Raw genomic sequence first — 24,185 nt, 5'->3', positions numbered from 1 at the left:
AGCAAGCGGATGGTATGCCACACCCTGCAGGAAAAAGGTTTCGCTTCTGACGTCTTGCTTTTCTGGACATCCAGTCTCAAGTTTCCCATCTGGAACGGCGCTCCCTGCTGCTTTGTGAAGGCTTGCTGCAAGAGCCTTCGAAACCCAGGAGCTCTTGCGTTGAGCTGTGACGCGTCCTGGGAAGACCTCCCGTTGCAGCGGAATGAGCCCCACTTCCAGGGCGTGCTGGTAGCAAATTTCCCACAGCCCACAGGGAGCAAACGATCCCAGGTGTGATGTATCACCAGGAGAGGCTGAGATGAGAGTAGGGGTTCACGCGTGTGCCCGGACCGAGGTTAATGATGGGATTAGAGCTAGGGTTAGATGCAGGGAAAGAGTGAGAGTTATAATTAGGGATAAAGCTAACAGGTGATCATTACTCGTCATGTAACATGATACAAAGGGTCAGAAGAGGAACTGATTCAGGGTTACAATTTGGACTTCGCAGACAACAGGAGCACTAAATGGTGCTGAGGGGGACTCAATAAAGTGGACCGGCCGCCTAATGTAAGCAATTGTGCACAAATATTGTACGATGACTAGCGTTGCCGGTGCTTTTTTCTTAAAGAGTCAGTTCTTGGCACCCATTCCCTACTTGACTCAGCCTAATCTTCAAGAATATTTGTCAAGAACTAAAAAAAATCCAGAAACGGTTTAACCTCCCCGTCGGGGAATTGAACCCCGGTCTCCCAGGCGGGGATACTGACCACTATACTAACGAGGAGACGTGAGGGCATGAAATGAACAGCTGCTGATGTCTGCACAGCATCCAGCGACCACCTAGCTGGCCTAGGGGGGTCTCATTTTCCCCCGTCAAACGGCTTGCCCGATCTAAGGCTAATTTCTTTCTTTTTATCGGCACCAGGCTTAAAACTCAGTTTAAGGCGATAGTTCCGGGCTATGTTTGACTCCAGAGTTGAATCTGTCATCCCGCATTTCCTCAGCAAATCAAGCTACCCATCTCAAGTCTCATGAGCTGAGGACGGCAAAGTCCCTGTGGGCTTAGGACAGTCAAAGAAACCCCTGGGCTGCATGCTAAGCCCCTTTTCGGCTTCACTTTCCGAATCCTGCCCTAGCTTGCGATTAGTTTTTTTCTCACTTCTTGCCCCCATCTCCCACCTTGCCTCATGGTCTCCCCTCCTCTGCGCACCTGACAGTTTGCCTGCCCTTCCACTGCCTGTCTCCAGACTTTCCAAGGAGAAAAGGCAAAGCACTAAAGCGGGCCGGGCAACGGGTCAAGTTCCGCTTTCTGCGACTAGCAGGGAGGTAGCGTGGCCGAGCGGTCTAAGGCGCTGGATTAAGGCTCCAGTCTCTTCGGAGGCGTGGGTTCAAATCCCACCGCTGCCACTTTTCCTGGCCTTGCATTTTAAAGAAGAACGTAACGTTGACCTCTTCCTTCATTAGTGCCACCTCTGTCGCAATGAGCAAGCGGATGGTATGCCACACCCTGCAGGAAAAAGGTTTCGCTTCTGACGTCTTGCTTTTCTGGACATCCAGTCTCAAGTTTCCCATCTGGAACGGCGCTCCCTGCTGCTTTGTGAAGGCTTGCTGCAAGAGCCTTCGAAACCCAGGAGCTCTTGCGTTGAGCTGTGACGCGTCCTGGGAAGACCTCCCGTTGCAGCGGAATGAGCCCCACTTCCAGGGCGTGCTGGTAGCAAATTTCCCACAGCCCACAGGGAGCAAACGATCCCAGGTGTGATGTATCACCAGGAGAGGCTGAGATGAGAGTAAGGGTTCACGCGTGTGCCCGGACCGAGGTTAATGATGGGATTAGAGCTAGGGTTAGATGCAGGGAAAGAGTGAGAGTTATAATTAGGGATAAAGCTAACAGGTGATCATTACTCGTCATGTAACATGATACAAAGGGTCAGAAGAGGAACTGATTCAGGGTTACAATTTGGACTTCGCAGACAACAGGAGCACTAAATGGTGCTGAGGGGGACTCAATAAAGTGGACCGGCCGCCTAATGTAAGCAATTGTGCACAAATATTGTACGATGACTAGCGTTGCCGGTGCTTTTTTCTTAAAGAGTCAGTTCTTGGCACCCATTCCCTACTTGACTCAGCCTAATCTTCAAGAATATTTGTCAAGAACTAAAAAAAATCCAGAAAAGGTTTAACCTCCCCGTCGGGGAATTGAACCCCGGTCTCCCGCGTGACAGGCGGGGATACTGACCACTATACTAACGAGGAGACGTGAGGGCATGAAATGAACAGCTGCTGATGTCTGCACAGCATCCAGCGACCACCTAGCTGGCCTAGGGGGTCTCATTTTCCCCCGTCAAACGGCTTGCCCGATCTAAGGCTAATTTCTTTCTTTTTATCGGCACCAGGCTTAAAACTCAGTTTAAGGCGATAGTTCCGGGCTATGTTTGACTCCAGAGTTGAATCTGTCATCCCGCATTTCCTCAGCAAATCAAGCTACCCATCTCAAGTCTCATGAGCTGAGGACGGCAAAGTCCCTGTGGGCTTAGGACAGTCAAAGAAACCCCTGGGCTGCATGCTAAGCCCCTTTTCGGCTTCACTTTCCGAATCCTGCCCTAGCTTGCGATTAGTTTTTTTCTCACTTCTTGCCCCCATCTCCCACCTTGCCTCATGGTCTCCCCTCCTCTGCGCACCTGACAGTTTGCCTGCCCTTCCACTGCCTGTCTCCAGACTTTCCAAGGAGAAAAGGCAAAGCACTAAAGCGGGCCGGGCAACGGGTCAAGTTCCGCTTTCGGCGACTAGCAGGGAGGTAGCGTGGCCGAGCGGTCTAAGGCGCTGGATTAAGGCTCCAGTCTCTTCGGAGGCGTGGGTTCAAATCCCACCGCTGCCACTTTTCCTGGCCTTGCATTTTAAAGAAGAACGTAACGTTGACCTCTTCCTTCATTAGTGCCACCTCTGTCGCAATGAGCAAGCGGATGGTATGCCACACCCTGCAGGAAAAAGGTTTCGCTTCTGACGTCTTGCTTTTCTGGACATCCAGTCTCAAGTTTCCCATCTGGAACGGCGCTCCCTGCTGCTTTGTGAAGGCTTGCTGCAAGAGCCTTCGAAACCCAGGAGCTCTTGCGTTGAGCTGTGACGCGTCCTGGGAAGACCTCCCGTTGCAGCGGAATGAGCCCCACTTCCAGGGCGTGCTGGTAGCAAATTTCCCACAGCCCACAGGGAGCAAACGATCCCAGGTGTGATGTATCACCAGGAGAGGCTGAGATGAGAGTAAGGGTTCACGCGTGTGCCCGGACCGAGGTTAATGATGGGATTAGAGCTAGGGTTAGATGCAGGGAAAGAGTGAGAGTTATAATTAGGGATAAAGCTAACAGGTGATCATTACTCGTCATGTAACATGATACAAAGGGTCAGAAGAGGAACTGATTCAGGGTTACAATTTGGACTTCGCAGACAACAGGAGCACTAAATGGTGCTGAGGGGGACTCAATAAAGTGGACCGGCCGCCTAATGTAAGCAATTGTGCACAAATATTGTACGATGACTAGCGTTGCCGGTGCTTTTTTCTTAAAGAGTCAGTTCTTGGCACCCATTCCCTACTTGACTCAGCCTAATCTTCAAGAATATTTGTCAAGAACTAAAAAAAATCCAGAAAAGGTTTAACCTCCCCGTCGGGGAATTGAACCCCGGTCTATACTGACCACTATACTAACGAGGAGACGTGAGGGCATGAAATGAACAGCTGCTGATGTCTGCACAGCATCCAGCGACCACCTAGCTGGCCTAGGGGGTCTCATTTTCCCCCGTCAAACGGCTTGCCCGATCTAAGGCTAATTTCTTTCTTTTTATCGGCACCAGGCTTAAAACTCAGTTTAAGGCGATAGTTCCGGGCTATGTTTGACTCCAGAGTTGAATCTGTCATCCCGCATTTCCTCAGCAAATCAAGCTACCCATCTCAAGTCTCATGAGCTGAGGACGGCAAAGTCCCTGTGGGCTTAGGACAGTCAAAGAAACCCCTGGGCTGCATGCTAAGCCCCTTTTCGGCTTCACTTTCCGAATCCTGCCCTAGCTTGCGATTAGTTTTTTTCTTACTTCTTGCCCCCATCTCCCACCTTGCCTCATGGTCTCCCCTCCTCTGCGCACCTGACAGTTTGCCTGCCCTTCCACTGCCTGTCTCCAGACTTTCCAAGGAGAAAAGGCAAAGCACTAAAGCGGGCCGGGCAACGGGTCAAGTTCCGCTTTCGGTGACTAGCAGGGAGGTAGCGTGGCCGAGCGGTCTAAGGCGCTGGATTAAGGCTCCAGTCTCTTCGGAGGCGTGGGTTCAAATCCCACCGCTGCCACTTTTCCTGGCCTTGCATTCTAAAGAAGAACGTAACGTTGACCTCTTCCTTCATTAGTGTAAGCAATTGTGCACAAATATTGTACGATGACTAGCGTTGCCGGTGCTTTTTTCTTAAAGAGTCAGTTCTTGGCACCCATTCCCTACTTGACTCAGCCTAATCTTCAAGAATATTTGTCAAGAACTAAAAAAAATCCAGAAAAGGTTTAACCTCCCCGTCGGGGAATTGAACCCCGGTCTATACTGACCACTATACTAACGAGGAGACGTGAGGGCATGAAATGAACAGCTGCTGATGTCTGCACAGCATCCAGCGACCACCTAGCTGGCCTAGGGGGTCTCATTTTCCCCCGTCAAACGGCTTGCCCGATCTAAGGCTAATTTCTTTCTTTTTATCGGCACCAGGCTTAAAACTCAGTTTAAGGCGATAGTTCCGGGCTATGTTTGACTCCAGAGTTGAATCTGTCATCCCGCATTTCCTCAGCAAATCAAGCTACCCATCTCAAGTCTCATGAGCTGAGGACGGCAAAGTCCCTGTGGGCTTAGGACAGTCAAAGAAACCCCTGGGCTGCATGCTAAGCCCCTTTTCGGCTTCACTTTCCGAATCCTGCCCTAGCTTGCGATTAGTTTTTTTCTTACTTCTTGCCCCCATCTCCCACCTTGCCTCATGGTCTCCCCTCCTCTGCGCACCTGACAGTTTGCCTGCCCTTCCACTGCCTGTCTCCAGACTTTCCAAGGAGAAAAGGCAAAGCACTAAAGCGGGCCGGGCAACGGGTCAAGTTCCGCTTTCGGTGACTAGCAGGGAGGTAGCGTGGCCGAGCGGTCTAAGGCGCTGGATTAAGGCTCCAGTCTCTTCGGAGGCGTGGGTTCAAATCCCACCGCTGCCACTTTTCCTGGCCTTGCATTTTAAAGAAGAACGTAACGTTGACCTCTTCCTTCATTAGTGCCACCTCTGTCGCAATGAGCAAGCGGATGGTATGCCACACCCTGCAGGAAAAAGGTTTCGCTTCTGACGTCTTGCTTTTCTGGACATCCAGTCTCAAGTTTCCCATCTGGAACGGCGCTCCCTGCTGCTTTGTGAAGGCTTGCTGCAAGAGCCTTCGAAACCCAGGAGCTCTTGCGTTGAGCTGTGACGCGTCCTGGGAAGACCTCCCGTTGCAGCGGAATGAGCCCCACTTCCAGGGCGTGCTGGTAGCAAATTTCCCACAGCCCACAGGGAGCAAACGATCCCAGGTGTGATGTATCACCAGGAGAGGCTGAGATGAGAGTAAGGGTTCACGCGTGTGCCCGGACCGAGGTTAATGATGGGATTAGAGCTAGGGTTAGATGCAGGGAAAGAGTGAGAGTTATAATTAGGGATAAAGCTAACAGGTGATCATTACTCGTCATGTAACATGATACAAAGGGTCAGAAGAGGAACTGATTCAGGGTTACAATTTGGACTTCGCAGACAACAGGAGCACTAAATGGTGCTGAGGGGGACTCAATAAAGTGGACCGGCCGCCTAATGTAAGCAATTGTGCACAAATATTGTACGATGACTAGCGTTGCCGGTGCTTTTTTCTTAAAGAGTCAGTTCTTGGCACCCATTCCCTACTTGACTCAGCCTAATCTTCAAGAATATTTGTCAAGAACTAAAAAAAATCCAGAAAAGGTTTAACCTCCCCGTCGGGGAATTGAACCCCGGTCTCCCGCGTGACAGGCGGGGATACTGACCACTATACTAACGAGGAGACGTGAGGGCATGAAATGAACAGCTGCTGATGTCTGCACAGCATCCAGCGACCACCTAGCTGGCCTAGGGGGTCTCATTTTCCCCCGTCAAACGGCTTGCCCGATCTAAGGCTAATTTCTTTCTTTTTATCGGCACCAGGCTTAAAACTCAGTTTAAGGCGATAGTTCCGGGCTATGTTTGACTCCAGAGTTGAATCTGTCATCCCGCATTTCCTCAGCAAATCAAGCTACCCATCTCAAGTCTCATGAGCTGAGGACGGCAAAGTCCCTGTGGGCTTAGGACAGTCAAAGAAACCCCTGGGCTGCATGCTAAGCCCCTTTTCGGCTTCACTTTCCGAATCCTGCCCTAGCTTGCGATTAGTTTTTTTCTCACTTCTTGCCCCCATCTCCCACCTTGCCTCATGGTCTCCCCTCCTCTGCGCACCTGACAGTTTGCCTGCCCTTCCACTGCCTGTCTCCAGACTTTCCAAGGAGAAAAGGCAAAGCACTAAAGCGGGCCGGGCAACGGGTCAAGTTCCGCTTTCGGCGACTAGCAGGGAGGTAGCGTGGCCGAGCGGTCTAAGGCGCTGGATTAAGGCTCCAGTCTCTTCGGAGGCGTGGGTTCAAATCCCACCGCTGCCACTTTTCCTGGCCTTGCATTTTAAAGAAGAACGTAACGTTGACCTCTTCCTTCATTAGTGCCACCTCTGTCGCAATGAGCAAGCGGATGGTATGCCACACCCTGCAGGAAAAAGGTTTCGCTTCTGACGTCTTGCTTTTCTGGACATCCAGTCTCAAGTTTCCCATCTGGAACGGCGCTCCCTGCTGCTTTGTGAAGGCTTGCTGCAAGAGCCTTCGAAACCCAGGAGCTCTTGCGTTGAGCTGTGACGCGTCCTGGGAAGACCTCCCGTTGCAGCGGAATGAGCCCCACTTCCAGGGCGTGCTGGTAGCAAATTTCCCACAGCCCACAGGGAGCAAACGATCCCAGGTGTGATGTATCACCAGGAGAGGCTGAGATGAGAGTAAGGGTTCACGCGTGTGCCCGGACCGAGGTTAATGATGGGATTAGAGCTAGGGTTAGATGCAGGGAAAGAGTGAGAGTTATAATTAGGGATAAAGCTAACAGGTGATCATTACTCGTCATGTAACATGATACAAAGGGTCAGAAGAGGAACTGATTCAGGGTTACAATTTGGACTTCGCAGACAACAGGAGCACTAAATGGTGCTGAGGGGGACTCAATAAAGTGGACCGGCCGCCTAATGTAAGCAATTGTGCACAAATATTGTACGATGACTAGCGTTGCCGGTGCTTTTTTCTTAAAGAGTCAGTTCTTGGCACCCATTCCCTACTTGACTCAGCCTAATCTTCAAGAATATTTGTCAAGAACTAAAAAAAATCCAGAAAAGGTTTAACCTCCCCGTCGGGGAATTGAACCCCGGTCTCCCGCGTGACAGGCGGGGATACTGACCACTATACTAACGAGGAGACGTGAGGGCATGAAATGAACAGCTGCTGATGTCTGCACAGCATCCAGCGACCACCTAGCTGGCCTAGGGGGTCTCATTTTCCCCCGTCAAACGGCTTGCCCGATCTAAGGCTAATTTCTTTCTTTTTATCGGCACCAGGCTTAAAACTCAGTTTAAGGCGATAGTTCCGGGCTATGTTTGACTCCAGAGTTGAATCTGTCATCCCGCATTTCCTCAGCAAATCAAGCTACCCATCTCAAGTCTCATGAGCTGAGGACGGCAAAGTCCCTGTGGGCTTAGGACAGTCAAAGAAACCCCTGGGCTGCATGCTAAGCCCCTTTTCGGCTTCACTTTCCGAATCCTGCCCTAGCTTGCGATTAGTTTTTTTCTCACTTCTTGCCCCCATCTCCCACCTTGCCTCATGGTCTCCCCTCCTCTGCGCACCTGACAGTTTGCCTGCCCTTCCACTGCCTGTCTCCAGACTTTCCAAGGAGAAAAGGCAAAGCACTAAAGCGGGCCGGGCAACGGGTCAAGTTCCGCTTTCGGCGACTAGCAGGGAGGTAGCGTGGCCGAGCGGTCTAAGGCGCTGGATTAAGGCTCCAGTCTCTTCGGAGGCGTGGGTTCAAATCCCACCGCTGCCACTTTTCCTGGCCTTGCATTTTAAAGAAGAACGTAACGTTGACCTCTTCCTTCATTAGTGCCACCTCTGTCGCAATGAGCAAGCGGATGGTATGCCACACCCTGCAGGAAAAAGGTTTCGCTTCTGACGTCTTGCTTTTCTGGACATCCAGTCTCAAGTTTCCCATCTGGAACGGCGCTCCCTGCTGCTTTGTGAAGGCTTGCTGCAAGAGCCTTCGAAACCCAGGAGCTCTTGCGTTGAGCTGTGACGCGTCCTGGGAAGACCTCCCGTTGCAGCGGAATGAGCCCCACTTCCAGGGCGTGCTGGTAGCAAATTTCCCACAGCCCACAGGGAGCAAACGATCCCAGGTGTGATGTATCACCAGGAGAGGCTGAGATGAGAGTAGGGGTTCACGCGTGTGCCCGGACCGAGGTTAATGATGGGATTAGAGCTAGGGTTAGATGCAGGGAAAGAGTGAGAGTTATAATTAGGGATAAAGCTAACAGGTGATCATTACTCGTCATGTAACATGATACAAAGGGTCAGAAGAGGAACTGATTCAGGGTTACAATTTGGACTTCGCAGACAACAGGAGCACTAAATGGTGCTGAGGGGGACTCAATAAAGTGGACCGGCCGCCTAATGTAAGCAATTGTGCACAAATATTGTACGATGACTAGCGTTGCCGGTGCTTTTTTCTTAAAGAGTCAGTTCTTGGCACCCATTCCCTACTTGACTCAGCCTAATCTTCAAGAATATTTGTCAAGAACTAAAAAAAATCCAGAAACGGTTTAACCTCCCCGTCGGGGAATTGAACCCCGGTCTCCCGCGTGACAGGCGGGGATACTGACCACTATACTAACGAGGAGACGTGAGGGCATGAAATGAACAGCTGCTGATGTCTGCACAGCATCCAGCGACCACCTAGCTGGCCTAGGGGGGTCTCATTTTCCCCCGTCAAACGGCTTGCCCGATCTAAGGCTAATTTCTTTCTTTTTATCGGCACCAGGCTTAAAACTCAGTTTAAGGCGATAGTTCCGGGCTATGTTTGACTCCAGAGTTGAATCTGTCATCCCGCATTTCCTCAGCAAATCAAGCTACCCATCTCAAGTCTCATGAGCTGAGGACGGCAAAGTCCCTGTGGGCTTAGGACAGTCAAAGAAACCCCTGGGCTGCATGCTAAGCCCCTTTTCGGCTTCACTTTCCGAATCCTGCCCTAGCTTGCGATTAGTTTTTTTCTTACTTCTTGCCCCCATCTCCCACCTTGCCTCATGGTCTCCCCTCCTCTGCGCACCTGACAGTTTGCCTGCCCTTCCACTGCCTGTCTCCAGACTTTCCAAGGAGAAAAGGCAAAGCACTAAAGCGGGCCGGACAACGGGTCAAGTTCCGCTTTCGGCGACTAGCAGGGAGGTAGCGTGGCCGAGCGGTCTAAGGCGCTGGATTAAGGCTCCAGTCTCTTCGGAGGCGTGGGTTCAAATCCCACCGCTGCCACTTTTCCTGGCCTTGCATTTTAAAGAAGAACGTAACGTTGACCTCTTCCTTCATTAGTGCCACCTCTGTCGCAATGAGCAAGCGGATGGTATGCCACACCCTGCAGGAAAAAGGTTTCGCTTCTGACGTCTTGCTTTTCTGGACATCCAGTCTCAAGTTTCCCATCTGGAACGGCGCTCCCTGCTGCTTTGTGAAGGCTTGCTGCAAGAGCCTTCGAAACCCAGGAGCTCTTGCGTTGAGCTGTGACGCGTCCTGGGAAGACCTCCCGTTGCAGCGGAATGAGCCCCACTTCCAGGGCGTGCTGGTAGCAAATTTCCCACAGCCCACAGGGAGCAAACGATCCCAGGTGTGATGTATCACCAGGAGAGGCTGAGATGAGAGTAGGGGTTCACGCGTGTGCCCGGACCGAGGTTAATGATGGGATTAGAGCTAGGGTTAGATGCAGGGAAAGAGTGAGAGTTATAATTAGGGATAAAGCTAACAGGTGATCATTACTCGTCATGTAACATGATACAAAGGGTCAGAAGAGGAACTGATTCAGGGTTACAATTTGGACTTCGCAGACAACAGGAGCACTAAATGGTGCTGAGGGGGACTCAATAAAGTGGACCGGCCGCCTAATGTAAGCAATTGTGCACAAATATTGTACGATGACTAGCGTTGCCGGTGCTTTTTTCTTAAAGAGTCAGTTCTTGGCACCCATTCCCTACTTGACTCAGCCTAATCTTCAAGAATATTTGTCAAGAACTAAAAAAAATCCAGAAACGGTTTAACCTCCCCGTCGGGGAATTGAACCCCGGTCTCCCGCGTGACAGGCGGGGATACTGACCACTATACTAACGAGGAGACGTGAGGGCATGAAATGAACAGCTGCTGATGTCTGCACAGCATCCAGCGACCACCTAGCTGGCCTAGGGGGGTCTCATTTTCCCCCGTCAAACGGCTTGCCCGATCTAAGGCTAATTTCTTTCTTTTTATCGGCACCAGGCTTAAAACTCAGTTTAAGGCGATAGTTCCGGGCTATGTTTGACTCCAGAGTTGAATCTGTCATCCCGCATTTCCTCAGCAAATCAAGCTACCCATCTCAAGTCTCATGAGCTGAGGACGGCAAAGTCCCTGTGGGCTTAGGACAGTCAAAGAAACCCCTGGGCTGCATGCTAAGCCCCTTTTCGGCTTCACTTTCCGAATCCTGCCCTAGCTTGCGATTAGTTTTTTTCTTACTTCTTGCCCCCATCTCCCACCTTGCCTCATGGTCTCCCCTCCTCTGCGCACCTGACAGTTTGCCTGCCCTTCCACTGCCTGTCTCCAGACTTTCCAAGGAGAAAAGGCAAAGCACTAAAGCGGGCCGGGCAACGGGTCAAGTTCCGCTTTCGGCGACTAGCAGGGAGGTAGCGTGGCCGAGCGGTCTAAGGCGCTGGATTAAGGCTCCAGTCTCTTCGGAGGCGTGGGTTCAAATCCCACCGCTGCCACTTTTCCTGGCCTTGCATTTTAAAGAAGAACGTAACGTTGACCTCTTCCTTCATTAGTGCCACCTCTGTCGCAATGAGCAAGCGGATGGTATGCCACACCCTGCAGGAAAAAGGTTTCGCTTCTGACGTCTTGCTTTTCTGGACATCCAGTCTCAAGTTTCCCATCTGGAACGGCGCTCCCTGCTGCTTTGTGAAGGCTTGCTGCAAGAGCCTTCGAAACCCAGGAGCTCTTGCGTTGAGCTGTGACGCGTCCTGGGAAGACCTCCCGTTGCAGCGGAATGAGCCCCACTTCCAGGGCGTGCTGGTAGCAAATTTCCCACAGCCCACAGGGAGCAAACGATCCCAGGTGTGATGTATCACCAGGAGAGGCTGAGATGAGAGTAGGGGTTCACGCGTGTGCCCGGACCGAGGTTAATGATGGGATTAGAGCTAGGGTTAGATGCAGGGAAAGAGTGAGAGTTATAATTAGGGATAAAGCTAACAGGTGATCATTACTCGTCATGTAACATGATACAAAGGGTCAGAAGAGGAACTGATTCAGGGTTACAATTTGGACTTCGCAGACAACAGGAGCACTAAATGGTGCTGAGGGGGACTCAATAAAGTGGACCGGCCGCCTAATGTAAGCAATTGTGCACAAATATTGTACGATGACTAGCGTTGCCGGTGCTTTTTTCTTAAAGAGTCAGTTCTTGGCACCCATTCCCTACTTGACTCAGCCTAATCTTCAAGAATATTTGTCAAGAACTAAAAAAAATCCAGAAAAGGTTTAACCTCCCCGTCGGGGAATTGAACCCCGGTCTCCCGCGTGACAGGCGGGGATACTGACCACTATACTAACGAGGAGACGTGAGGGCATGAAATGAACAGCTGCTGATGTCTGCACAGCATCCAGCGACCACCTAGCTGGCCTAGGGGGTCTCATTTTCCCCCGTCAAACGGCTTGCCCGATCTAAGGCTAATTTCTTTCTTTTTATCGGCACCAGGCTTAAAACTCAGTTTAAGGCGATAGTTCCGGGCTATGTTTGACTCCAGAGTTGAATCTGTCATCCCGCATTTCCTCAGCAAATCAAGCTACCCATCTCAAGTCTCATGAGCTGAGGACGGCAAAGTCCCTGTGGGCTTAGGACAGTCAAAGAAACCCCTGGGCTGCATGCTAAGCCCCTTTTCGGCTTCACTTTCCGAATCCTGCCCTAGCTTGCGATTAGTTTTTTTCTCACTTCTTGCCCCCATCTCCCACCTTGCCTCATGGTCTCCCCTCCTCTGCGCACCTGACAGTTTGCCTGCCCTTCCACTGCCTGTCTCCAGACTTTCCAAGGAGAAAAGGCAAAGCACTAAAGCGGGCCGGGCAACGGGTCAAGTTCCGCTTTCGGCGACTAGCAGGGAGGTAGCGTGGCCGAGCGGTCTAAGGCGCTGGATTAAGGCTCCAGTCTCTTCGGAGGCGTGGGTTCAAATCCCACCGCTGCCACTTTTCCTGGCCTTGCATTTTAAAGAAGAACGTAACGTTGACCTCTTCCTTCATTAGTGCCACCTCTGTCGCAATGAGCAAGCGGATGGTATGCCACACCCTGCAGGAAAAAGGTTTCGCTTCTGACGTCTTGCTTTTCTGGACATCCAGTCTCAAGTTTCCCATCTGGAACGGCGCTCCCTGCTGCTTTGTGAAGGCTTGCTGCAAGAGCCTTCGAAACCCAGGAGCTCTTGCGTTGAGCTGTGACGCGTCCTGGGAAGACCTCCCGTTGCAGCGGAATGAGCCCCACTTCCAGGGCGTGCTGGTAGCAAATTTCCCACAGCCCACAGGGAGCAAACGATCCCAGGTGTGATGTATCACCAGGAGAGGCTGAGATGAGAGTAAGGGTTCACGCGTGTGCCCGGACCGAGGTTAATGATGGGATTAGAGCTAGGGTTAGATGCAGGGAAAGAGTGAGAGTTATAATTAGGGATAAAGCTAACAGGTGATCATTACTCGTCATGTAACATGATACAAAGGGTCAGAAGAGGAACTGATTCAGGGTTACAATTTGGACTTCGCAGACAACAGGAGCACTAAATGGTGCTGAGGGGGACTCAATAAAGTGGACCGGCCGCCTAATGTAAGCAATTGTGCACAAATATTGTACGATGACTAGCGTTGCCGGTGCTTTTTTCTTAAAGAGTCAGTTCTTGGCACCCATTCCCTACTTGACTCAGCCTAATCTTCAAGAATATTTGTCAAGAACTAAAAAAAATCCAGAAAAGGTTTAACCTCCCCGTCGGGGAATTGAACCCCGGTCTCCCGCGTGACAGGCGGGGATACTGACCACTATACTAACGAGGAGACGTGAGGGCATGAAATGAACAGCTGCTGATGTCTGCACAGCATCCAGCGACCACCTAGCTGGCCTAGGGGGTCTCATTTTCCCCCGTCAAACGGCTTGCCCGATCTAAGGCTAATTTCTTTCTTTTTATCGGCACCAGGCTTAAAACTCAGTTTAAGGCGATAGTTCCGGGCTATGTTTGACTCCAGAGTTGAATCTGTCATCCCGCATTTCCTCAGCAAATCAAGCTACCCATCTCAAGTCTCATGAGCTGAGGACGGCAAAGTCCCTGTGGGCTTAGGACAGTCAAAGAAACCCCTGGGCTGCATGCTAAGCCCCTTTTCGGCTTCACTTTCCGAATCCTGCCCTAGCTTGCGATTAGTTTTTTTCTCACTTCTTGCCCCCATCTCCCACCTTGCCTCATGGTCTCCCCTCCTCTGCGCACCTGACAGTTTGCCTGCCCTTCCACTGCCTGTCTCCAGACTTTCCAAGGAGAAAAGGCAAAGCACTAAAGCGGGCCGGGCAACGGGTCAAGTTCCGCTTTCGGCGACTAGCAGGGAGGTAGCGTGGCCGAGCGGTCTAAGGCGCTGGATTAAGGCTCCAGTCTCTTCGGAGGCGTGGGTTCAAATCCCACCGCTGCCACTTTTCCTGGCCTTGCATTTTAAAGAAGAACGTAACGTTGACCTCTTCCTTCATTAGTGCCACCTCTGTCGCAATGAGCAAGCGGATGGTATGCCACACCCTGCAGGAAAAAGGTTTCGCTTCTGACGTCTTGCTTTTCTGGACATCCAGTCTCAAGTTTCCCATCTGGAACGGCGCTCCCTGCTGCTTTGTGAAGGCTTGCTGCAAGAGCCTTCGAAACCCAGGAGCTCTTGCGTTGAGCTGTGACGCGTCCTGGGAAGACCTCCCGTTGCAGCGGAATGAGCCCCACTTCCAGGGCGTGCTGGTAGCAAATTTCCCACAGCCCACAGGGAGCAAACGATCCCAGGTGTGATGTATCACCAGGAGAGGCTGAGATGAGAGTAGGGGTTCACGCGTGTGCCCGGACCGAGGTTAATGATGGGATTAGAGCTAGGGTTAGATGCAGGGAAAGAGTGAGAGTTATAATTAGGGATAAAGCTAACAGGTGATCATTACTCGTCATGTAACATGATACAAAGGGTCAGAAGAGGAACTGATTCAGGGTTACAATTTGGACTTCGCAGACAACAGGAGCACTAAATGGTGCTGAGGGGGACTCAATAAAGTGGACCGGCCGCCTAATGTAAGCAATTGTGCACAAATATTGTACGATGACTAGCGTTGCCGGTGCTTTTTTCTTAAAGAGTCAGTTCTTGGCACCCATTCCCTACTTGACTCAGCCTAATCTTCAAGAATATTTGTCAAGAACTAAAAAAAATCCAGAAACGGTTTAACCTCCCCGTCGGGGAATTGAACCCCGGTCTCCCGCGTGACAGGCGGGGATACTGACCACTATACTAACGAGGAGACGTGAGGGCATGAAATGAACAGCTGCTGATGTCTGCACAGCATCCAGCGACCACCTAGCTGGCCTAGGGGGGTCTCATTTTCCCCCGTCAAACGGCTTGCCCGATCTAAGGCTAATTTCTTTCTTTTTATCGGCACCAGGCTTAAAACTCAGTTTAAGGCGATAGTTCCGGGCTATGTTTGACTCCAGAGTTGAATCTGTCATCCCGCATTTCCTCAGCAAATCAAGCTACCCATCTCAAGTCTCATGAGCTGAGGACGGCAAAGTCCCTGTGGGCTTAGGACAGTCAAAGAAACCCCTGGGCTGCATGCTAAGCCCCTTTTCGGCTTCACTTTCCGAATCCTGCCCTAGCTTGCGATTAGTTTTTTTCTCACTTCTTGCCCCCATCTCCCACCTTGCCTCATGGTCTCCCCTCCTCTGCGCACCTGACAGTTTGCCTGCCCTTCCACTGCCTGTCTCCAGACTTTCCAAGGAGAAAAGGCAAAGCACTAAAGCGGGCCGGGCAACGGGTCAAGTTCCGCTTTCTGCGACTAGCAGGGAGGTAGCGTGGCCGAGCGGTCTAAGGCGCTGGATTAAGGCTCCAGTCTCTTCGGAGGCGTGGGTTCAAATCCCACCGCTGCCACTTTTCCTGGCCTTGCATTTTAAAGAAGAACGTAACGTTGACCTCTTCCTTCATTAGTGCCACCTCTGTCGCAATGAGCAAGCGGATGGTATGCCACACCCTGCAGGAAAAAGGTTTCGCTTCTGACGTCTTGCTTTTCTGGACATCCAGTCTCAAGTTTCCCATCTGGAACGGCGCTCCCTGCTGCTTTGTGAAGGCTTGCTGCAAGAGCCTTCGAAACCCAGGAGCTCTTGCGTTGAGCTGTGACGCGTCCTGGGAAGACCTCCCGTTGCAGCGGAATGAGCCCCACTTCCAGGGCGTGCTGGTAGCAAATTTCCCACAGCCCACAGGGAGCAAACGATCCCAGGTGTGATGTATCACCAGGAGAGGCTGAGATGAGAGTAAGGGTTCACGCGTGTGCCCGGACCGAGGTTAATGATGGGATTAGAGCTAGGGTTAGATGCAGGGAAAGAGTGAGAGTTATAATTAGGGATAAAGCTAACAGGTGATCATTACTCGTCATGTAACATGATACAAAGGGTCAGAAGAGGAACTGATTCAGGGTTACAATTTGGACTTCGCAGACAACAGGAGCACTAAATGGTGCTGAGGGGGACTCAATAAAGTGGACCGGCCGCCTAATGTAAGCAATTGTGCACAAATATTGTACGATGACTAGCGTTGCCGGTGCTTTTTTCTTAAAGAGTCAGTTCTTGGCACCCATTCCCTACTTGACTCAGCCTAATCTTCAAGAATATTTGTCAAGAACTAAAAAAAATCCAGAAAAGGTTTAACCTCCCCGTCGGGGAATTGAACCCCGGTCTCCCGCGTGACAGGCGGGGATACTGACCACTATACTAACGAGGAGACGTGAGGGCATGAAATGAACAGCTGCTGATGTCTGCACAGCATCCAGCGACCACCTAGCTGGCCTAGGGGGTCTCATTTTCCCCCGTCAAACGGCTTGCCCGATCTAAGGCTAATTTCTTTCTTTTTATCGGCACCAGGCTTAAAACTCAGTTTAAGGCGATAGTTCCGGGCTATGTTTGACTCCAGAGTTGAATCTGTCATCCCGCATTTCCTCAGCAAATCAAGCTACCCATCTCAAGTCTCATGAGCTGAGGACGGCAAAGTCCCTGTGGGCTTAGGACAGTCAAAGAAACCCCTGGGCTGCATGCTAAGCCCCTTTTCGGCTTCACTTTCCGAATCCTGCCCTAGCTTGCGATTAGTTTTTTTCTCACTTCTTGCCCCCATCTCCCACCTTGCCTCATGGTCTCCCCTCCTCTGCGCACCTGACAGTTTGCCTGCCCTTCCACTGCCTGTCTCCAGACTTTCCAAGGAGAAAAGGCAAAGCACTAAAGCGGGCCGGGCAACGGGTCAAGTTCCGCTTTCGGCGACTAGCAGGGAGGTAGCGTGGCCGAGCGGTCTAAGGCGCTGGATTAAGGCTCCAGTCTCTTCGGAGGCGTGGGTTCAAATCCCACCGCTACCACTTTTCCTGGCCTTGCATTTTAAAGAAGAACGTAACGTTGACCTCTTCCTTCATTAGTGCCACCTCTGTCGCAATGAGCAAGCGGATGGTATGCCACACCCTGCAGGAAAAAGGTTTCGCTTCTGACGTCTTGCTTTTCTGGACATCCAGTCTCAAGTTTCCCATCTGGAACGGCGCTCCCTGCTGCTTTGTGAAGGCTTGCTGCAAGAGCCTTCGAAACCCAGGAGCTCTTGCGTTGAGCTGTGACGCGTCCTGGGAAGACCTCCCGTTGCAGCGGAATGAGCCCCACTTCCAGGGCGTGCTGGTAGCAAATTTCCCACAGCCCACAGGGAGCAAACGATCCCAGGTGTGATGTATCACCAGGAGAGGCTGAGATGAGAGTAAGGGTTCACGCGTGTGCCCGGACCGAGGTTAATGATGGGATTAGAGCTAGGGTTAGATGCAGGGAAAGAGTGAGAGTTATAATTAGGGATAAAGCTAACAGGTGATCATTACTCGTCATGTAACATGATACAAAGGGTCAGAAGAGGAACTGATTCAGGGTTACAATTTGGACTTCGCAGACAACAGGAGCACTAAATGGTGCTGAGGGGGACTCAATAAAGTGGACCGGCCGCCTAATGTAAGCAATTGTGCACAAATATTGTACGATGACTAGCGTTGCCGGTGCTTTTTTCTTAAAGAGTCAGTTCTTGGCACCCATTCCCTACTTGACTCAGCCTAATCTTCAAGAATATTTGTCAAGAACTAAAAAAAATCCAGAAAAGGTTTAACCTCCCCGTCGGGGAATTGAACCCCGGTCTATACTGACCACTATACTAACGAGGAGACGTGAGGGCATGAAATGAACAGCTGCTGATGTCTGCACAGCATCCAGCGACCACCTAGCTGGCCTAGGGGGTCTCATTTTCCCCCGTCAAACGGCTTGCCCGATCTAAGGCTAATTTCTTTCTTTTTATCGGCACCAGGCTTAAAACTCAGTTTAAGGCGATAGTTCCGGGCTATGTTTGACTCCAGAGTTGAATCTGTCATCCCGCATTTCCTCAGCAAATCAAGCTACCCATCTCAAGTCTCATGAGCTGAGGACGGCAAAGTCCCTGTGGGCTTAGGACAGTCAAAGAAACCCCTGGGCTGCATGCTAAGCCCCTTTTCGGCTTCACTTTCCGAATCCTGCCCTAGCTTGCGATTAGTTTTTTTCTTACTTCTTGCCCCCATCTCCCACCTTGCCTCATGGTCTCCCCTCCTCTGCGCACCTGACAGTTTGCCTGCCCTTCCACTGCCTGTCTCCAGACTTTCCAAGGAGAAAAGGCAAAGCACTAAAGCGGGCCGGGCAACGGGTCAAGTTCCGCTTTCGGTGACTAGCAGGGAGGTAGCGTGGCCGAGCGGTCTAAGGCGCTGGATTAAGGCTCCAGTCTCTTCGGAGGCGTGGGTTCAAATCCCACCGCTGCCACTTTTCCTGGCCTTGCATTTTAAAGAAGAACGTAACGTTGACCTCTTCCTTCATTAGTGCCACCTCTGTCGCAATGAGCAAGCGGATGGTATGCCACACCCTGCAGGAAAAAGGTTTCGCTTCTGACGTCTTGCTTTTCTGGACATCCAGTCTCAAGTTTCCCATCTGGAACGGCGCTCCCTGCTGCTTTGTGAAGGCTTGCTGCAAGAGCCTTCGAAACCCAGGAGCTCTTGCGTTGAGCTGTGACGCGTCCTGGGAAGACCTCCCGTTGCAGCGGAATGAGCCCCACTTCCAGGGCGTGCTGGTAGCAAATTTCCCACAGCCCACAGGGAGCAAACGATCCCAGGTGTGATGTATCACCAGGAGAGGCTGAGATGAGAGTAAGGGTTCACGCGTGTGCCCGGACCGAGGTTAATGATGGGATTAGAGCTAGGGTTAGATGCAGGGAAAGAGTGAGAGTTATAATTAGGGATAAAGCTAACAGGTGATCATTACTCGTCATGTAACATGATACAAAGGGTCAGAAGAGGAACTGATTCAGGGTTACAATTTGGACTTCGCAGACAACAGGAGCACTAAATGGTGCTGAGGGGGACTCAATAAAGTGGACCGGCCGCCTAATGTAAGCAATTGTGCACAAATATTGTACGATGACTAGCGTTGCCGGTGCTTTTTTCTTAAAGAGTCAGTTCTCGGCACCCATTCCCTACTTGACTCAGCCTAATCTTCAAGAATATTTGTCAAGAACTAAAACAAAACCAGAAAAGGTTTAACCTCCCCGTCGGGGAATTGAACCCCGGTCTCCCGCGTGACAGGCGGGGATACTGACCACTATACTAACGAGGAGACGTGAGGGCATGAAATGAACAGCTGCTGATGTCTGCACAGCATCCAGCGACCACCTAGCTGGCCTAGGGGGTCTCATTTTCCCCCGTCAAACGGCTTGCCCGATCTAAGGCTAATTTCTTTCTTTTTATCGGCACCAGGCTTAAAACTCAGTTTAAGGCGATAGTTCCGGGCTATGTTTGACTCCAGAGTTGAATCTGTCATCCCGCATTTCCTCAGCAAATCAAGCTACCCATCTCAAGTCTCATGAGCTGAGGACGGCAAAGTCCCTGTGGGCTTAGGACAGTCAAAGAAACCCCTGGGCTGCATGCTAAGCCCCTTTTCGGCTTCACTTTCCGAATCCTGCCCTAGCTTGCGATTAGTTTTTTTCTCACTTCTTGCCCCCATCTCCCACCTTGCCTCATGGTCTCCCCTCCTCTGCGCACCTGACAGTTTGCCTGCCCTTCCACTGCCTGTCTCCAGACTTTCCAAGGAGAAAAGGCAAAGCACTAAAGCGGGCCGGGCAACGGGTCAAGTTCCGCTTTCGGCGACTAGCAGGGAGGTAGCGTGGCCGAGCGGTCTAAGGCGCTGGATTAAGGCTCCAGTCTCTTCGGAGGCGTGGGTTCAAATCCCACCGCTGCCACTTTTCCTGGCCTTGCATTTTAAAGAAGAACGTAACGTTGACCTCTTCCTTCATTAGTGCCACCTCTGTCGCAATGAGCAAGCGGATGGTATGCCACACCCTGCAGGAAAAAGGTTTCGCTTCTGACGTCTTGCTTTTCTGGACATCCAGTCTCAAGTTTCCCATCTGGAACGGCGCTCCCTGCTGCTTTGTGAAGGCTTGCTGCAAGAGCCTTCGAAACCCAGGAGCTCTTGCGTTGAGCTGTGACGCGTCCTGGGAAGACCTCCCGTTGCAGCGGAATGAGCCCCACTTCCAGGGCGTGCTGGTAGCAAATTTCCCACAGCCCACAGGGAGCAAACGATCCCAGGTGTGATGTATCACCAGGAGAGGCTGAGATGAGAGTAAGGGTTCACGCGTGTGCCCGGACCGAGGTTAATGATGGGATTAGAGCTAGGGTTAGATGCAGGGAAAGAGTGAGAGTTATAATTAGGGATAAAGCTAACAGGTGATCATTACTCGTCATGTAACATGATACAAAGGGTCAGAAGAGGAACTGATTCAGGGTTACAATTTGGACTTCGCAGACAACAGGAGCACTAAATGGTGCTGAGGGGGACTCAATAAAGTGGACCGGCCGCCTAATGTAAGCAATTGTGCACAAATATTGTACGATGACTAGCGTTGCCGGTGCTTTTTTCTTAAAGAGTCAGTTCTTGGCACCCATTCCCTACTTGACTCAGCCTAATCTTCAAGAATATTTGTCAAGAACTAAAAAAAATCCAGAAAAGGTTTAACCTCCCCGTCGGTCTCCCGCGTGACAGGCGGGGATACTGACCACTATACTAACGAGGAGACGTGAGGGCATGAAATGAACAGCTGCTGATGTCTGCACAGCATCCAGCGACCACCTAGCTGGCCTAGGGGGTCTCATTTTCCCCCGTCAAACGGCTTGCCCGATCTAAGGCTAATTTCTTTCTTTTTATCGGCACCAGGCTTAAAACTCAGTTTAAGGCGATAGTTCCGGGCTATGTTTGACTCCAGAGTTGAATCTGTCATCCCGCATTTCCTCAGCAAATCAAGCTACCCATCTCAAGTCTCATGAGCTGAGGACGGCAAAGTCCCTGTGGGCTTAGGACAGTCAAAGAAACCCCTGGGCTGCATGCTAAGCCCCTTTTCGGCTTCACTTTCCGAATCCTGCCCTAGCTTGCGATTAGTTTTTTTCTCACTTCTTGCCCCCATCTCCCACCTTGCCTCATGGTCTCCCCTCCTCTGCGCACCTGACAGTTTGCCTGCCCTTCCACTGCCTGTCTCCAGACTTTCCAAGGAGAAAAGGCAAAGCACTAAAGCGGGCCGGGCAACGGGTCAAGTTCCGCTTTCGGCGACTAGCAGGGAGGTAGCGTGGCCGAGCGGTCTAAGGCGCTGGATTAAGGCTCCAGTCTCTTCGGAGGCGTGGGTTCAAATCCCACCGCTGCCACTTTTCCTGGCCTTGCATTTTAAAGAAGAACGTAACGTTGACCTCTTCCTTCATTAGTGCCACCTCTGTCGCAATGAGCAAGCGGATGGTATGCCACACCCTGCAGGAAAAAGGTTTCGCTTCTGACGTCTTGCTTTTCTGGACATCCAGTCTCAAGTTTCCCATCTGGAACGGCGCTCCCTGCTGCTTTGTGAAGGCTTGCTGCAAGAGCCTTCGAAACCCAGGAGCTCTTGCGTTGAGCTGTGACGCGTCCTGGGAAGACCTCCCGTTGCAGCGGAATGAGCCCCACTTCCAGGGCGTGCTGGTAGCAAATTTCCCACAGCCCACAGGGAGCAAACGATCCCAGGTGTGATGTATCACCAGGAGAGGCTGAGATGAGAGTAAGGGTTCACGCGTGTGCCCGGACCGAGGTTAATGATGGGATTAGAGCTAGGGTTAGATGCAGGGAAAGAGTGAGAGTTATAATTAGGGATAAAGCTAACAGGTGATCATTACTCGTCATGTAACATGATACAAAGGGTCAGAAGAGGAACTGATTCAGGGTTACAATTTGGACTTCGCAGACAACAGGAGCACTAAATGGTGCTGAGGGGGACTCAATAAAGTGGACCGGCCGCCTAATGTAAGCAATTGTGCACAAATATTGTACGATGACTAGCGTTGCCGGTGCTTTTTTCTTAAAGAGTCAGTTCTTGGCACCCATTCCCTACTTGACTCAGCCTAATCTTCAAGAATATTTGTCAAGAACTAAAAAAAATCCAGAAAAGGTTTAACCTCCCCGTCGGGGAATTGAACCCCGGTCTCCCGCGTGACAGGCGGGGATACTGACCACTATACTAACGAGGAGACGTGAGGGCATGAAATGAACAGCTGCTGATGTCTGCACAGCATCCAGCGACCACCTAGCTGGCCTAGGGGGTCTCATTTTCCCCCGTCAAACGGCTTGCCCGATCTAAGGCTAATTTCTTTCTTTTTATCGGCACCAGGCTTAAAACTCAGTTTAAGGCGATAGTTCCGGGCTATGTTTGACTCCAGAGTTGAATCTGTCATCCCGCATTTCCTCAGCAAATCAAGCTACCCATCTCAAGTCTCATGAGCTGAGGACGGCAAAGTCCCTGTGGGCTTAGGACAGTCAAAGAAACCCCTGGGCTGCATGCTAAGCCCCTTTTCGGCTTCACTTTCCGAATCCTGCCCTAGCTTGCGATTAGTTTTTTTCTCACTTCTTGCCCCCATCTCCCACCTTGCCTCATGGTCTCCCCTCCTCTGCGCACCTGACAGTTTGCCTGCCCTTCCACTGCCTGTCTCCAGACTTTCCAAGGAGAAAAGGCAAAGCACTAAAGCGGGCCGGGCAACGGGTCAAGTTCCGCTTTCGGCGACTAGCAGGGAGGTAGCGTGGCCGAGCGGTCTAAGGCGCTGGATTAAGGCTCCAGTCTCTTCGGAGGCGTGGGTTCAAATCCCACCGCTGCCACTTTTCCTGGCCTTGCATTTTAAAGAAGAACGTAACGTTGACCTCTTCCTTCATTAGTGCCACCTCTGTCGCAATGAGCAAGCGGATGGTATGCCACACCCTGCAGGAAAAAGGTTTCGCTTCTGACGTCTTGCTTTTCTGGACATCCAGTCTCAAGTTTCCCATCTGGAACGGCGCTCCCTGCTGCTTTGTGAAGGCTTGCTGCAAGAGCCTTCGAAACCCAGGAGCTCTTGCGTTGAGCTGTGACGCGTCCTGGGAAGACCTCCCGTTGCAGCGGAATGAGCCCCACTTCCAGGGCGTGCTGGTAGCAAATTTCCCACAGCCCACAGGGAGCAAACGATCCCAGGTGTGATGTATCACCAGGAGAGGCTGAGATGAGAGTAAGGGTTCACGCGTGTGCCCGGACCGAGGTTAATGATGGGATTAGAGCTAGGGTTAGATGCAGGGAAAGAGTGAGAGTTATAATTAGGGATAAAGCTAACAGGTGATCATTACTCGTCATGTAACATGATACAAAGGGTCAGAAGAGGAACTGATTCAGGGTTACAATTTGGACTTCGCAGACAACAGGAGCACTAAATGGTGCTGAGGGGGACTCAATAAAGTGGACCGGCCGCCTAATGTAAGCAATTGTGCACAAATATTGTACGATGACTAGCGTTGCCGGTGCTTTTTTCTTAAAGAGTCAGTTCTTGGCACCCATTCCCTACTTGACTCAGCCTAATCTTCAAGAATATTTGTCAAGAACTAAAAAAAATCCAGAAAAGGTTTAACCTCCCCGTCGGGGAATTGAACCCCGGTCTCCCGCGTGACAGGCGGGGATACTGACCACTATACTAACGAGGAGACGTGAGGGCATGAAATGAACAGCTGCTGATGTCTGCACAGCATCCAGCGACCACCTAGCTGGCCTAGGGGGTCTCATTTTCCCCCATCAAACGGCTTGCCCGATCTAAGGCTAATTTCTTTCTTTTTATCGGCACCAGGCTTAAAACTCAGTTTAAGGCGATAGTTCCGGGCTATGTTTGACTCCAGAGTTGAATCTGTCATCCCGCATTTCCTCAGCAAATCAAGCTACCCATCTCAAGTCTCATGAGCTGAGGACGGCAAAGTCCCTGTGGGCTTAGGACAGTCAAAGAAACCCCTGGGCTGCATGCTAAGCCCCTTTTCGGCTTCACTTTCCGAATCCTGCCCTAGCTTGCGATTAGTTTTTTTCTCACTTCTTGCCCCCATCTCCCACCTTGCCTCATGGTCTCCCCTCCTCTGCGCACCTGACAGTTTGCCTGCCCTTCCACTGCCTGTCTCCAGACTTTCCAAGGAGAAAAGGCAAAGCACTAAAGCGGGCCGGGCAACGGGTCAAGTTCCGCTTTCGGCGACTAGCAGGGAGGTAGCGTGGCCGAGCGGTCTAA

General features: G+C 51.3%; 13 non-coding genes across 13 annotated transcripts; 1 reads left to right on the top strand and 12 right to left on the bottom strand.

Moving 5' to 3' along the window:
* Positions 1-2,160: 2,160 nt before the first annotated feature.
* TRNAD-GUC (transfer RNA aspartic acid (anticodon GUC)) lies at positions 2,161-2,232 on the bottom strand. Its single transcript has one exon. It is a non-coding gene; the product is annotated as a tRNA-Asp (tRNA).
* A 3,732-nt stretch (positions 2,233-5,964) lies between these two features.
* TRNAD-GUC (transfer RNA aspartic acid (anticodon GUC)) lies at positions 5,965-6,036 on the bottom strand. Its single transcript has one exon. It is a non-coding gene; the product is annotated as a tRNA-Asp (tRNA).
* Positions 6,037-7,432: 1,396 nt separating this feature from the next.
* Positions 7,433-7,504, bottom strand: TRNAD-GUC (transfer RNA aspartic acid (anticodon GUC)). The gene has a single exon. It is a non-coding gene; the product is annotated as a tRNA-Asp (tRNA).
* A 1,396-nt stretch (positions 7,505-8,900) lies between these two features.
* TRNAD-GUC (transfer RNA aspartic acid (anticodon GUC)) lies at positions 8,901-8,972 on the bottom strand. Its single transcript has one exon. It is a non-coding gene; the product is annotated as a tRNA-Asp (tRNA).
* Positions 8,973-10,369: 1,397 nt separating this feature from the next.
* TRNAD-GUC (transfer RNA aspartic acid (anticodon GUC)) lies at positions 10,370-10,441 on the bottom strand. Its single transcript has one exon. It is a non-coding gene; the product is annotated as a tRNA-Asp (tRNA).
* A 1,397-nt stretch (positions 10,442-11,838) lies between these two features.
* Positions 11,839-11,910, bottom strand: TRNAD-GUC (transfer RNA aspartic acid (anticodon GUC)). Its single transcript has one exon. It is a non-coding gene; the product is annotated as a tRNA-Asp (tRNA).
* Positions 11,911-13,306: 1,396 nt separating this feature from the next.
* On the bottom strand, positions 13,307-13,378 carry TRNAD-GUC (transfer RNA aspartic acid (anticodon GUC)). Its single transcript has one exon. It is a non-coding gene; the product is annotated as a tRNA-Asp (tRNA).
* Positions 13,379-14,774: 1,396 nt separating this feature from the next.
* On the bottom strand, positions 14,775-14,846 carry TRNAD-GUC (transfer RNA aspartic acid (anticodon GUC)). The gene has a single exon. It is a non-coding gene; the product is annotated as a tRNA-Asp (tRNA).
* Positions 14,847-16,243: 1,397 nt separating this feature from the next.
* On the bottom strand, positions 16,244-16,315 carry TRNAD-GUC (transfer RNA aspartic acid (anticodon GUC)). Its single transcript has one exon. It is a non-coding gene; the product is annotated as a tRNA-Asp (tRNA).
* Positions 16,316-16,855: 540 nt separating this feature from the next.
* TRNAL-AAG (transfer RNA leucine (anticodon AAG)) lies at positions 16,856-16,937 on the top strand. Its single transcript has one exon. It is a non-coding gene; the product is annotated as a tRNA-Leu (tRNA).
* Positions 16,938-19,161: 2,224 nt separating this feature from the next.
* Positions 19,162-19,233, bottom strand: TRNAD-GUC (transfer RNA aspartic acid (anticodon GUC)). The gene has a single exon. It is a non-coding gene; the product is annotated as a tRNA-Asp (tRNA).
* A 2,849-nt stretch (positions 19,234-22,082) lies between these two features.
* Positions 22,083-22,154, bottom strand: TRNAD-GUC (transfer RNA aspartic acid (anticodon GUC)). Its single transcript has one exon. It is a non-coding gene; the product is annotated as a tRNA-Asp (tRNA).
* Positions 22,155-23,550: 1,396 nt separating this feature from the next.
* TRNAD-GUC (transfer RNA aspartic acid (anticodon GUC)) lies at positions 23,551-23,622 on the bottom strand. The gene has a single exon. It is a non-coding gene; the product is annotated as a tRNA-Asp (tRNA).
* Positions 23,623-24,185: the final 563 nt, after the last annotated feature.

The sequence above is a fragment of the Ambystoma mexicanum genome, chromosome 1p (genome assembly GCF_040938575.1).
Source record: "Ambystoma mexicanum isolate Mex_15411 chromosome 1p, UKY_AmexF1_1, whole genome shotgun sequence".
Classification (NCBI taxonomy): domain Eukaryota; kingdom Metazoa; phylum Chordata; class Amphibia; order Caudata; family Ambystomatidae; genus Ambystoma; species Ambystoma mexicanum.
Note: the sequence above shows the minus strand (reverse complement) of the source record. Positions and strands in the feature narration are given on the sequence as shown.